The sequence below is a fragment of the Heptranchias perlo genome, chromosome 9, assembly GCF_035084215.1.
Source record: "Heptranchias perlo isolate sHepPer1 chromosome 9, sHepPer1.hap1, whole genome shotgun sequence".
Lineage (NCBI taxonomy): Eukaryota > Metazoa > Chordata > Chondrichthyes > Hexanchiformes > Hexanchidae > Heptranchias > Heptranchias perlo.
Genome location: NC_090333.1, coordinates 40,072,065 through 40,087,384, shown reverse-complemented (window position 1 = coordinate 40,087,384; position 15,320 = coordinate 40,072,065). Strand labels below are relative to the sequence as shown.

General features: G+C 42.8%; 1 long non-coding RNA gene across 1 annotated transcript in view; it reads right to left on the bottom strand.

Annotated features, from left to right (window-relative positions):
• The window catches only part of LOC137325313 (uncharacterized), a 126,156-nt gene that overhangs the window by 96,882 nt on the left and 13,954 nt on the right, over positions 1 to 15,320 (bottom strand). The window contains exon 2 of the long non-coding RNA XR_010963862.1: positions 6,542 to 6,685. This is a non-coding gene — a long non-coding RNA (uncharacterized lncRNA). The remainder of the gene's footprint in view (positions 1 to 6,541; positions 6,686 to 15,320) is intronic.

Genomic DNA, 15,320 nt, shown 5'->3' with positions numbered 1-15,320 from the left:
TCACTTCAGCATTGGCGGCCATTCCTTCAGCCACTATGACCCCATCCTCTCGAACTCCCTCTTTCAGCATTTTCGTCCTGTCACTATTCCCCCTGCTTCAAAAGTCTCCTACTCACATTTCTTTTCAATTGTGTTTTCACATCCTCAACCACTCTTTTCCCTTTCTTCCTCCTGATTCATACTCATTTGTTGCACAACCTTGTAAAGTGGTCTGACTTATCTCTCTGTAAGTGAGTGGTGCAATAGAAGTGTCGGTTATTATTGTTCTTTAGGCGTTAAAGAGTCATTCTACGACAACATGCAGGGCACAGATTCACTGGGATAGTCATTTCGATCACAGAATTACCGTCATTAAGGTTACTATTCATGCACACAGTGATGCACTGGATTGTATGATGTTCTTTTGCCATTTGATACTAGATTTAAATCTAGCATAGACCAATGGGAATAAAGGCCGAGAAACTGGCACAAAGTGAGCAGCAAGCCTGGAACATGCACCCGAAGGCATCAGCCCGAGGCTCACTCCAAATTGGACTTGGGCTTCATTTCGGCTTCATTTTCGTAAAACTAGCATGCCACCAATCAGGTGCTCTGATGCAGCTTGCCGATTGGAGCCATCTCTAAATCAGCCAGCTCGGCAGGAACGGGGGTGGTGGCAGAATCTGGGCTGGCGGCAGTCTGCAGCACTTCTGCTTCTCCTGGATTCACATTAAGGAAAGGTTTACTTACCTTTGCATTGGCAGCCTCCATTAGGCCCCAGTAGACCGGGCAAAACTGAGCGGAGTATGCATGGTGCATGCTCTGTCCATTTTCTGCCGAATTTGGGAGCAGTGTCCTGAAACAGGCATCAGGCCATTGATTAGGATAGTCAAGAGGCCAAATGCCTGTTACAGGAGGGCGCCCAGGGATCGATCGTGGGATACTGTCACCCAAAATTAACCCCCGAACACTCATTCAGTGCCCAGAAATCACGTACGATGCAAGCCAATTTCTTCGGTATAGTCTTCACTCCATTGTCAACAACAGACATGAGTGAAGAAAAGAAGGAAAACTCAAATGGACCAGGTGTTTGCACAACACCATAACGTTTCTTTTAAATTCCTCTCTCCATTAGCGATAAAGCTTGGGCGACTTCAGCCCAGCTCCTGATAGGTGCAGGTCCACAGCATAAAATTACCCAAAATTTGGCAAATGTTTACAGTAAATGGGCAGTCTCAGTCAGAGAGTCAATAAGGACTGCTAGGGATAGATTTCTATCTACTATCCCTACCAAAATCGGGTGGTATAGTAGCAAAAAAGGTGGCAAAATTGGACAGAGAGCTGCTGCCATCTTGCCACCCTGACCTGAATTTCCCACCTCCCTCGCTTGATCGCTACTTGTCACTAATTCCCTGCCAGCCATAAACAAATACTGGTGGGGGAAGTAGTGCCCAGGTTCCTGGCCATTTCCTCCCTTCTGTGCCTGTTCCTGCCACTGACTCAGCCTCCATTTTGTAATCAGGCAAAGGTCAGCCAGGCCCCATATACCATGTTGCTTTAGCTGTTTTACCATTTTCCTTCCTGTATCAAATTCTGTCATATTTTGCTTATAAGTGCAGAAATCCCAGTAGATGTTGGAGTGTTGATGCAACAATGCTTTGCATTTGTCTGTGCCAACACATCATTTGTCTCACCGTAAATAGCATTCCACCAAATTGGATTTATGCCATTTTGAATATTGAAGTGTTTATTAATTTTTAGATACTATAATAAAAAGATGCGTGGATGAAAGAAACTATTTAAACATTAAACCTCATTTTAAAAATTGTATAAATTGGATTCAAATAGAGGCTACCAACAAAAGAATGAATGTACCAAATATTAAAACGCTTCATTAAATCTCTGGTGTTGAGTAGAAAGTGCAATTTATTTTTACTCAAAGTTGTTTTTTTCTGCCCCAAAGGTATTATTATAAGCATTCTGGTTTAGAATGTGCAAGCTTGTCAGAACTAAATAAACACTAGTTTGCTTTTTCTAGAGAATTGCTGATGTGCATGATGTTCAAACTGATTATTCTGCCTTTGATTGTTTCAAGTGTCATTACAGGTAATTGCTGAGTACAGAGGTTCAATCAGTGTTTTTTTTTTGAGTACACCAGAAGAGATGAGAATTTGCTGGATTTTTTTGGTAGAGTGGAGGGGGAGGTTAGTAACCCATAAAATTCTGGCATTTATAAAGTTCTGATTTAGCTGCTTATCAGACAGCCTCTCCAGATTGACATGGAACTGGAATGCATTTCTACCTCCAGTACTGCCACTATATCTACACACACACACACATATCCCTGCATCAATAAGCATTAATGCAAAAATTGATAGGGAAAACAGTCAGATACTCCATTACTAGACCACCAGGGATCAGATACTGCTCATTAGTCTAACTAGAGAAAATGCACATATTCTTATGGCAGATTCCCTGGGGTAGGGTGTCCAAAATGCATCTATGGACCACATTGGCCCCTGAGCCTTGGCATTCAGGCCTCAAAGCCCATGCAACATGATCCTATTTCCATTTTTACCTCTTACTGGTTTGTTTTATTTGAATTTTATGGGTTTTGGAAAGAACTACTCTTAGTGCTGTTGCTTCATTGGTTGATAAATCAGAAAACCAACATCTGTGAGAATCAGCAAAATATATGCAAAGTAACAGGAAAATTGCTTTAAACTCAGTATGTGGCCCCTAATGCTCCATGGCACGCACATACTGCAGCCCACAAAGCAGCCCTGGGGAAAAAAATGAGTTTTTCGAGTGCTGTCCCAGACTTCCACAAACACTGTGTTTTCTTTCAACAGTAACCTCCATGTTATGGTTTCTTATGCATAGTTCTAGCAGTAGTTTTATTAGGTCATATAATCTTACCCACTGAGTATGAGGGAGTTCTTCATAGCCAGGAGGTAGGGTTTAATTTCCTGTGGATTATTTCAGTTACATGCCTTTGAAAGATACAAAGCAAACTAGCCGAAACATTCTAAGAGACATGAGGAAAGATATGGTTTGCAGGAAGGACTTCTCAATTACACTGCTTGGAATTTTTTTTTTATTCTGAAAGATTTTCCTTTTATTCTGAAAATGAGTTTCCTACTTAGATTGCTAAACCTTTTTCAGAAGTTGCCAATGTGTATAACCTATTTTCACCAAGTTTATTGATGACAATTATAAAACCTAGATTTTGATAACTATAACTGCCCAAACAGAAGGGACCTGTTGGTACAATTAATAGATATTATTATTGGACAAGAACAAGCCATTAAAAATGAGTATCAGCCTCCCACTTTCAGTACCCATGAGGTTCAATGGAGTTGGTGTGCTGTGAATCCCTATCAATTTCTCATCTTCAACTCCCCTCAACACCAAACATCCCACCACAAAGCAAGCTCATCCCAAATCGGGAAAGGATCTACAACAATACTTTAAAAGTGACTGGCTTGTTGAACATAATTGGGGACAGTTTTCAATTGCTGGCCATCCGTTTCCCATCAGGGACGGGCACCTCGGCCACTCAGCCTATAAATGGACGAACAGCTGCCCACCTGAAACAGGCAGGACACTGCTTAAATATGCAAACAAGAGTCTTACGCTGGTTGTAGGATCCTGATTGCAATTTTCAAGCATGAAAGGGACCACTGCAGGCTGTTCACAAAACAGCCCAGAAAACTTTACATTTTTTTTGATGGGTGCAGGAGGAGCAGGAAGGTCGAGATCCTCACAGGATCACCTCCTCATCCCAGACCAGGCGGCAGGCCGGCTCAGCAAGGCAGCAGGCCGATTTCCCGCCCTCCCACAAACGGTGAGCTGCAGTGAGACGCCCGCTTGGCACTCACAGCTCGCCGCAACATTTAAATGAGGTCTTGACCTCAAAATGGCTAAGCAATAACAGGCAAGTGGCACGGCCATTTCAGGCGGAAGTAGAAGATTATCCCAATTATATTTTCTAGTTCCTAAAATTCTTGTTACTATGGGCCAGAAATTGCTCCCGAAATAGCAGGGCAGGTCAAAAGCGCTCTCTGTTTTTAATGGCGAATTGAAGGAGCAAATTCCCGCATTTGCACATGCACACTAAATCGAGGAAATCGTGAACTTGCTCCTATTGGTTCGCCGGCGATTTGACAGCTTCGAATTAAAGGGCCATCGCACGCTGCAATCAGAGAAATCATTGAAAAAAAATCGCAAACTTGCTCCTCTGCCCAGTTGGAAAGTAACTAATAATGCCACCAAACAGGTACGCTTAAAAGTACCAGTTCTATTTTAATAGTTTTTGGTCATTAAAAAAAATTTAAATAAATTAAAATTTTAAAAAATGTTTCCCTTCTGTCTCTTTAATTTGATTCAATTATTTCTTTGGCTTTTTATAAAAATACATTTTTTTTTCTTACAATGACATCCAGAATACCAAGTTTAAATGTATGAAGTCTGCTTGCCTGCTTAAGCAATGCAGCCTGAATCTGTGAACTTGACTTCACTTCCTGACAGATTTTGTGGGCGTGTCTTCTATTCTCACAGACTGTTCTATGCGCATCAACTCACACTGCTCAGAGACTGGGTTGATAGCGCACTATTTTTTTAAGTTCGAAATCAAGCAATTCGACGCCACAGAGCCCACAGTAAGTATTTTCAATAATTTAATTCGCAGGATCTGCGGTGAGGGTTGTCATGCCGCTCTGCACAATTTCTGGCCCTATGATTTTCTTATGTCACTATATGGTAAAGTTCCGATAGTTATGGCTCTCCAGCAGTGGTTATCATTATAAGGGAAAAAACCACAACAATTGAAAGACTTTCTTAGATTAGAAATGTGCAAGTATTCGTCTCTGTAGAAAAGGACAATGTGCCAGAGATGTGGGAGGCAATCTTCGACATGACTCAATACAAGTTGAGTCAATCTCCTCTCGCTCATTCTTTGATTGAATTCTTTTTTCCTCTTAGAATCATAAAATCATAGAAAGGTTACAGCACGGAGGAGGCCATTCGGCATATCGAGTCCGCGCCGGTTCTATGCAAGAGCAATCCAGCTAGTCCCACTCCCCCGCCCTACCCCGTAGCCCTGCAATTTTTTTCCTTTCAAGTACTTACCCAGTTCCCTTTTGAAGGCCACGATTGAATCTGCCTCCACCACCCCCTCGGGCAGTGCATTCCAGATCCTAACCACTCGCTGTGTAAAAAAGTTTTTCCTTATGTCACCTTTGGTTCTTTTTGCCAATCACCTTAAATCTACGTCCTCTGGTTCTTGACCCTTCCGCCAACGGGAACAGTTTCTCTCAATATACTCTGTCCAGACCTTTCATGATTTTGAATGCCTCTATCAAATCTCCTCACAACCGTCTCTGTTCCAAGGAGAACAACCCCAGCTTCTCCAGTCTATCCATGTAAGTAAAGTCCCTCGTCCCTGGAATCATTCTAGTAAATCTTTTCTGCACCCTAAGGCCTTCACATCTTTCCTAAAGTGCGGAGTCCAGAACTGGACACAATATTCCAGTTGTGGCCAAACCAGTGTTTTATAAAGGTTCATCATGACTTCCATACTTTTGTACTCTGTGCCTCTATTTATAAAGCCCAGGATCCCGTATGCTTTTTTAACCACTTTCTCAACCTGCCCTGCCACCTTCAACTATTTGTGCACATATACCCCCAGATCTCTCTGTTCCTGTATCCCTTTTGGAATTGTGCCCTCTAGTTTATATTGCCTCTCCTCGTTCTTCCTACTAAAATGTATCACTTCGCATTTTTCTGCCATGTGTCCGCCCATGCCACCAGCCAGTCCAAGTCATTAATATATATCAAGAAAAGCAGTGGTCCCAGCACCGACCCTGGGGAACACCACTGTACACCTTCCTCCAGTCCGAGAAACAACTGTTCACCACCACTCTATGTTTCCTGTCCCTTAGCCAATTCTGTATCCATGTTGCTACTGCCCCCTTTATTCCATGGGCCGCAATCTTGATGATAAGCCTACCATGCGGCACTTTATCAAATGCCTTTTGCTTTGTGCGAGGCCTGAAGCTTTGATCTTAGATCTTGATTGAGAATATGTATGGGTATCCAATTATAGATATCCAATTAGGCTATGTGCAGCTTGATATGACATAGGTATCATTTGCATAGTAACATATAATATATTCTGGGAAAAGATTTCTTGCCTGGCATTCTTATATTTAAATAATTTGTTTGTGTTCCTACTACAAATGGGTCCTGCACTCCGTTTAAACCTGAGAGAATGTTCTATGTCAAGCTCAAAAGCTAAGTGTATAACACATGCCCATACAAAACTATTCCCTTATCCCCTTCTCCAGTTGCATAAGTGCCAGCAGTATCAGGAGTGTTCCAGAATATATAAAGGTCATCAAGTTATACCAAATGCCATAGATCCATAGAACAAAACTCATCAGTGTGAGTGAATTCCAGCTGTTAACTTAATGCAAAAGAGCTTCATAACTTGTTCACACCTGCAGTGCTGGTGAATTATGGGTCTTTCACTCTCATGAATAACAGTAGTTACTCAGCATACCTGGGGTGATAATTAATAATGACCTTCACCATCTGTTCTGCTTTGCTGGTATCTTGTTGACATCTTGAGCAAAATCATATAGGATAGTGGCTTGGGGTAGTTTGGAAGGCTTGATTTGTTCCTGGATGTACCTGGAAATCTGTACTGCCAAAACAAAAAATAGACACGGTCAATACTAAATTAATTACATATCAGGAGAGTATTACTCATGTCTAGTTTGACCTGTATTTTAAAAAATATAACTTTTTTAAAAGGAAAATATGATCAAAGCATTGAAAATACTATATTTTTATCTGAAAAAAATGTATATAATCTTTTTCAGGTAATACCAAGGGAAGAAATTCCACTGCAAAGTACATACATGGCTTAGCCAATACTGTTGCTATGGCAACAGTTTCTCCACTCAGTCCAGGTATGTATTAAATGTGTCAATCCATTTCTGCAGAAAAAAACATTCAATTGTCTTATGAGTTATCTTAGGATGGGTAAATGAAACAAAAATTCTTCTTTTCAAATGTAATTTCCATGGTTTCATTTCATAGCTTTAGCTTTTTAAACGTGTTGCTGTATTAGGGAATCTTTATTTTTGTTATTTCTTTTAATTTGGTATGCGGTATTTCAAAACTATTGCCACTCAGGTTTTCTTAGGGTATCCATTATTGTATGCAAATTTTGTTGATGGGACGGATAGGTGAACATTTTGGATGTGACCTTTCATCAGACCTGAAGGGTCACACCTGAAATGTTAACCTCTCCCAGATGCTGATCTAGATATTGTGCATTTTCTGTGTCAATTTGAGATTACAAGCATTCGCATTTTTCTTTTTCTTATCAAATGGTTCCATTAGTGAGGCCTGTAATGATTCACCACTCCAATGCCCTGTTCACATGAATTCTGTAGGTAAACCCATACGAATATCTGTGTTAATGCATTCAGATCCTCAGTGAACCTATTTCTCTTGAAAGAGGAGTGAAGCAAGGTTGTCTACTATCTCCCATCATATTCCATGTCGCCATCAATGATATGCCGGATGGCTTTGTAAGGCACAATCGTGAACTGTCTGTTCTGTGCATTTCTCAAAGAATTGTTCCACTTCTTTTCACAGACGATTGTGTTTTGACAAACTTACCTGGGAATCTAGTGTGCTCAATTTGTCATTTTAAATAATGGGTCAGCCAGTGGAATATGGTCATGGGTCTACCAAGTGCAATATTACTTGGCCTTGCACAGCTCAAGAATCTTGAAGGTATTGTTTGAAAAATACAAGGTTATCTGTCCAACTGTCAGATCAGTCCGACAGATACTTCAGCACGAAGACTGTTTTTCAGGACTATGCTGAGAAAGGATGCTTTCTACAATTACAGCAAAGCAGATGCTTTGGCATATGAGGTATGCATCCAAATGGTTCACTTTAATGGTTGAAAGGTAGCAGGCATGCACCACAGTGGCTTCCTTTAGCCCATGTGTGAAGATTCAGGACTAAGCTGTGAGTTTGATTGTGGCAGAAACAGGAAAGGATCCAGCTCTGTAAGGGAGAGAGGGGGGAAGAGAGGTGATCAGCCTCATAGCAAGTAAGTCTTTTTACCAAAGCCTCTCACAACAAGGCTACATTAAGTAGTTGATGATAAGTAAATCTGGTATACAAAAATGGACTTGTTTGTCCTGAACATCAAGGTGTCTAGCATATCGTAAGCTATGCTGCACAGGTCCCTACATCATGCTGAAAGCAAAGCCCCAACTTCAACCTAATCCACCCAGTGGGAATGGGTCAAACGCCCATTTTACACCCCATCCGATTTTACTCTTCATTGACTTTAATGGAGAGTAAAATTGGCCGTGGTGTAAAATAGGCGCCTGGCCCGTATCCGCCCTGTAACCACCGATCGGGTTAGGTTAAAATGAAGGCTCAAATGTGTGTCGTATAGATGATAAGAAAAAATTGAGTCTTTGAATGGCAGCTGCTGAAAGGCATTAAATGGAGGCCAGGTATGAAAACATGTGCTCACCATGATTGGGTTGCAAAGAGGCAAGGTCTTCACTTCCAACTGGTGGAAACATGATATGTACAGTCAGAAGAATGGTTGAAATTCACTCATATATTTTGGTGAATTCCTGGTATCTGTTGTCCACTTATTGAGGGCTCAACTCACAGTTCTCAGTTATCTAGTGACTAATTAGTGATTATGTTTCTTGTGGGAAGCTAAGAAGGGATTTTTGACTGCCTCTAAGACGACACACCAGGTGATGAGAGATTGGAACTGATCCTTTTGTGATGAGTTTGGTAATCAAATCCCTAAACCAGATGGGCCAACGGTGCTCCAGGGCACTCATAATGATTAGAGCCAGAAGGGGTACATCTGTCACTGGGGTTTTTTCTGGTCTATTCCAAATAACCCTGAAAGCCAATGTTCTAAGCATTGGATGGCCCTAACTGGACAAGTAGCATAACCTGGGGGTGGAATTATATGAATCTTGTTATATGAACTATTGTGACCCTCGCACGTGCCATCAAGTGCTTCTCCAACCTTTCAAAAGGTAGACTGATTTCCACCTTGGTGAGATGAGGCCAGATACAAATCACTAAGCTGTTTTATTTTACAGTCAGTAAGTGAGCATACATAGTAACAGTTATAAAAAAATCTCACCGTAATACAACTTAGCTTCAGTTCCTCCTTGTAAATAAGAAAAATAATAAATAAGAAAACACTGCCCTGTTACCAGTCTAAATAACACTTTCTTTCAATCAGCTCTCAGAATCTGACCAGGACCAAGGCTTATCCTGGGCCTGGTCAACTCCTTTAAGGTAGACTGCCCTAGGCATTACCTACCTCTCTCAGCAAACCTTACCAACTGACCTGGAACATGTAACTTTTATTTTTATACGTGGCCTCTCAGGTGGACAAAAAATTGAAGACTTGACCTACAGTCTTTTCTCTGTCCAGAAATTTTCCAGTAAAGCTGCCAATTAAATCAGCTACCACCTCCCTCTGAATGTGGGTTCCTTGAAGTTTACCTCCTGCATGGCTGAAAAAGATATGACATTCCAATCCCCACTTTGACTGTTTCTTAGGTTGCCCCCCGTTCCACCCTCTAAGGACCGAGAGCAGAGCACATAAAGCCGAGACCAACTCAAACACAGGCAGACATCAGAGGACAGCAGGTTGGTGATTGGCTGGTAAGTAATACATTTGTTTGCTCTCAAAGGTGGGGCAGTGGTTTAAACTAGGAACCTATAACTTGTAATATATTAACTTAAACTAGATAAATTAATTAGTTTAAAAAAAAACTAAAAATAAACCAAGTGAATTAATTACCTAAAAACTTTAATTAAGTAAATAAATAAAACAAAGTTAGAGATGGCAGGGCAGGTGGTGTGTCGTAACTGCAGCATGTAGGAGTTTGTGGAGAGCAGTGTAATCCCAGGCAACCACATCTGCAGTGAGTGTCTGCAACTCGAGGAACTTCGGTTCAGGGTTGTTGATCTGGAGTCCGAGGTGCAGACATTGCAATGCATCAGGGAGGGGAAGAGTTACCTGGACACTTTAACCCAGGAGGCAGTCACACTCCTTAGATTAGGTAATGGTTTAGATTTGGTTAGCAGTCAGGGACTGGAGGATGTGACTGCGAGTCAGGCAGGTAAGGGGACTGCTTACAGTGGTGGAGGAGCCTCAACCTTTGCCCTTGTCCAACAGGTACAAGGTACTTGCTACCTGTGTGGTGGAGAACAAAGACTGCAGGGAGGATGCGCAAATTGACCATGGCATCATGGTACAGGAGGCTAGTCAAGTGGGGGAGCAAAAAGGAATGTGGTAGTGCTGGGGATAGTATAGTCAGGGAGATAGACACTGTTCTCTGCAGCCGCGACCGGGAGTCCTGGAGGTTGTGTTGCCTGCCTGGTGCTAGAGTCAAGGGCATCTCCTCGTAGCTGAAGAAGAACTTAGAGGATGAGGGGGAGGTTCCAGCTGTCACGGTCCACATAGGAACCAACGACATAGGTAGAACTAGGAATTAGGTTCTGCTGAGGGAGTTTGAGGAGCTAGGGTCAAATTAAAAAGCAGAACCTCAAAAGGATAATAATCTCTGGATTACTACCTGAGCCACACACAAATTGGCATAGGGACAAACTGTTTAGATGGTTAAATGCGTGGCTGAAAGAGTGGAGTGGGAAGCAGGGGTTTCAATTCTTGGGGCATTGGCAACAGCACTGGGGAAAGAGGGAGCTGTTCCGTTGGGACGGGTTCCACTTAAACCAGGCTGGGACCAGTGTCCTGGTGAATCAAATAACTAGGGCGGTAGATCGGGCTTTGAACTAATAAGAGGGTGGAGGGAAGGGGCTCGGGTATGGATAAAAGTCTAAAGAGAAAAGTCACAGCTGTAGAGCAGAGTAGCGATTAGGGTAAAAACAAGCTAAGTGTGTCAGGAAGGGACAGAGTGTTTAACAAAGGTAATAGGGCATTAGTGACTAAGGTCACATCAGGGAAAAATAATAAAAAGTTCAAATTAAAGGCGCTATATCTGAATGCACAAAGCATTCATAACAAGATAGATGAATTAATGGCACAAATAGAGATAAATGGGTTTGATCTAGCAGCCATTACTGAGACGTGATTTCAGGGTGACCAAGGTTGGGAACTAAATATTCCAGGGTACTTGACTTATAGAAAAGATAGGCAAAATGGAAAAGGAGTTGGGGGGGGGGGGGGGGGTTAGTCCTGATAATAAAGGATGAGATAAAGACAGTAGTGAGAACGGATCTTAGCTCAGAAAATCAGAAAATAGAATCAGTATGGGTGGAGCTAAGAAATAACAAGGGGCAGAAAACACTTGAGGGAGTAGTTTATAGGCCCCCTAACAGTAATTATAGTGTTGGACAGAGTATGAATCAGGAAATTAGAGGAACATGTAACAAGGGTAATGCAATAATAATGGGGGACTTTAATCTTCATATAGACTGGGCAAACCAAATTGGCAAAAGTAGTTTAGAGGACAAGTTTTCTAGAATAATATGTCGAGGAACCAATGGGGAACAGGCTATTTTAGATCTAATATTGTGTAATGAGACAGGGTTAATTAGTAATCTTATAGTTAAGGATCCTCTGGGGGAGAGTGATCATAATATGATAGCATTTCATATTGAGTTTGAGTGATGCAGTTAAATCCGAAACTAGGGTCTTAAATTAAAACAAAGCCAAATATGTAGATATGAGGGGTGAGTTGGCTAAGGTCGATTGGGAAATTAGATTAAAAGATATGGGGCATGATTTTATCAGGGATGCGGCGGGGGAGGAATTCCTGTCGGGAAACCTGGAAGAATGGGCTTCCCGGACCTCCTTACAATTTTGACGTAAGGATGTCTTTTGTTTTTTTGTTAACAGTTTCCAGCCCGACAGCTGTCCTGATCGACTAATCAGATGGGAGAAGGAGGAGGAAGATAACGTGAGCAGGTAACTGGGGGGGGTCAGTCACCGGGGGGGTGGGTCAACAGTCATCGGAGAGGGGGAAAGCTCAGTCATCCGGGGGGGGTCAGGAGTCAGTCACCGGAGGGGAGGTCAGTCATTGGGGGGGAGTCAGAGGTCTCAGGAGGGCGTCAGGGGTCAGTCATCGGAAGGGAAATCAGTCATGGGGGGGAGGAGGCTCAGTCACGGGAGGGGAGAAAGAGGCTCAGTCACGGGGAGGTGGGTCAGTCATTGGCGGTCATCACGGGAATTGACGGTCATCGCAGGAGTCAGCAACCATGGGGAGGTCGGCGAACATCAGGGTCAGAGATCGCTCGGGGAGGTCGGGGGTCATCTTGGGGATCAGTGGTCGCTTGAGGGGTGTCGGAGAACATTGGGGTCAAGGGTCGTCATGAGGGTCGGGGGTCATCAAGGGTCGGAGGTCATAGATCATGGGGGTTGGGGTCGGAGATCATGGACGGGGGGGGGTGGAGGGCGGGAGATGGTAGTCGATCGGGTTTGTAGGGTCACTGCAGGTAGGCTTGTTGGGCCAGGGGAAAACACTCCTGGCTCCATCAGCCCACAAGCAATAAAGGCACTTACCTGCTGTTTCGAGCCTTCTCGCCTCCTCTCACGTGGCGTGATTCAGAATGCTTGGGAATCCCAGTCCCCAGCGGTTAAAAACAAAAAGCTGGTGAAAATGGAGACCTGCAGCTTCCTTGAAAGCTTCCACTGACCTACCCGCCTCCTGAGAGTGGGTTGGTTGCCTGCACCTCGTCCCACCTCCGTGAAAACCGGAATTGGGCGGGATAGAGGCAGGTTTTAGATTTTTGAAATTTTTACTGCCCCCCCCTGCCCCCAACCCACCCATTTTTCCCATTTGAAATCATGTCCATGATGGTAGATAAGCAATAGTGAACACTTATAGAATCATAGAATGGTTACAGCACGAAAGGAGACCAATTGGCCCTTCGAGTCCGTGCCGGCTCTCTGCAAGACGATCCAGCTACACCCACTCCCACTCCCCCACCCTTTCCCTGTAGCCCTGCAAATTTTTTCCCTTCAAGTATTTATCCAATTCCCTTTTGAAAACCACAATTGAATCGACCTCCACCACCCCCTCGGGCAGTGCATTCCAGATCATAACCACTCGCTGTGTAAAAAAGATTTTCCTCATGTAACCTTTGGTTCTTTTGCCAATCACCTTAAATCTATGTCCTCTGGTTCTTGACCTTTCCGCCAATGGGAACAGTTTCCCGCTATCTACTCTATCTAGACCGTTCATGATTTTGAATACCTCTATCAAATCTCCTCTCAACCTTCTCTAGACTTGCAGCTTCCTTGAAAGCTTCCACTGACCTACCCGCCTCCTGAGAGTGGGTTGGTTGCCTGCACCTCGTCCCATCTCCGTGAAAACCGGAAGTGGGCGGGATAGAGGCAGGTTTTAGATTTTTGAAATTTTTACTGCCCCCCCCTGCCCCCAACCCACCAATTTTTCCCATTTGAAATCATGCCCATGATGGTAGATAAGCAATAGTGAACACTTATAGGATCATAGAATGGTTACAGCACGAAAGGTCTCGAAGGAGAACAAACCCAGCTTCTCCAGTCTATCCACGTAACTGAAGTCCTTCATCCCTGGAACCATTCTAGTATTTGTTAGTATTTAAAGAAAGACTAGCATTCTAGTAAATGCTAGTCTTAACTTCTCTAGTTAGCTAGGGAAAAGTGATCCAGCCATGGCTAACTAGAGAATTTAAGGATAGTATTAGATTAAAAGAAGAGGCTTACAATGTTGCCAAGAAGAGTAGTAAGCCTGAAGATTGGGAGGGTGTTAGAAATCAGCAAAGGATGACCAAGAAATTGATAAAGAGGGATAAAATTGAATATGAGAGTAAACTAGCAAGAAATATAAAAGCAGATTGTAAAAGCTTCTACAAGTATGTAAAAAGGAAGAGATTAGCAAAAGTACACGTGGGTCCCTTAGAGGCAGAGACAGGAGAAATTTTATTTGGAATAAGGAAATGGCAGATGCATTAAACAAGTGTTTTATATCTGTCTTCACAGTCAAAGACACAAAAAACATAGTGGAAATAGTGGGGAACCAAGAGTCTAATGAGAGGGAGGAACTTAAAGTAATTAAGATTAGTAAAAGTACTGGAGAAGTTAATGGGACTAAAAGCCAACAACTCCCCTGGACCTGATGGCCTACATCCTAGGGTTTTAAAAGAGGTGGCTGCAGAAATAGTGGATGCATTGGTTTTGATCTTCCAGATTATCCTAGATTGTAGAACAGTCCCTGTGGATTGAAGGTAGCAAATGTAACGCCGCTATTCAAGAAAGGAGGGAGAGAGAAAACAGGGAACTATAAGCCAGTTAGCCTGACATCAGTCATAGGGAAATTGCTAGATTCTATTAAGAACATAGTAACTTAGAAAGTCAAAATATAGTTAGGCAGAGTCAACATGGTTTTATGAAAGGGAAATCGTATTTGACAAATCTATTAGAGTTTTTTGAGGGTGTGACTAGTAGGGCAGATAAGGGGGAACCATTGGATGTAGTACATTTAGGTTTGCAAAAGGCATTTGATGAGGTGCCACACAAAAGGCTGCTACACAAGATTACGGCTCACGGGATTGTGGATATTATATTACCATGGATTGAGGATTGGTTAACGAACAGAAAACAGAGAGTAGGAATAAACGGGTCATTTTCAGGGTGGCAGATTATAACTAGTGGGGTGCCGCAAGGATCAATGCTTAGGCCTCAGCTGTTTACAATATATATCATAGTGATGAACTGGATTCTTTTTTCCCCTCAGTCTGGTTCAGCAAACACTGAGTCGAATACACCTTTAAAGTTCAACACAACTTTAATAGCAGGACTTAGCCTGTAGCTTCGATTCAGACTCTTTAGGGAGTCCGGTCGATTCTAACAGAGTAAGAAGACCAAGACACATACAGAAATTCATACCTTTATACAGATCAATTGGGGTTGGAACATCTTTAACACAAGGGTCAACACCAATCATAAGCTGGGCATAGGTTGGCCATGCGAAGTTACATGATTGCCGGCCAATCACAGATATTCCATGTGCTGATCATGCTGCAATTAGACATCAAAGGGGATACCTCCTTATCTTCCAACTTGGAATGTCCTTTTGGTCTTGCTAAGCTGTTACCAATATTGATTAGCTCGCTGCATGGAGACACTCAGACCAGACCCTGAAACACATCAAAGACTCTTACATTGATAAGACAATGCAGGCCTGCTGACTACGCAAACATATGGCCTAGAAGGGGGGGGCCCCCTCTACCAACCTCAGCTACCAACTAATTAACCC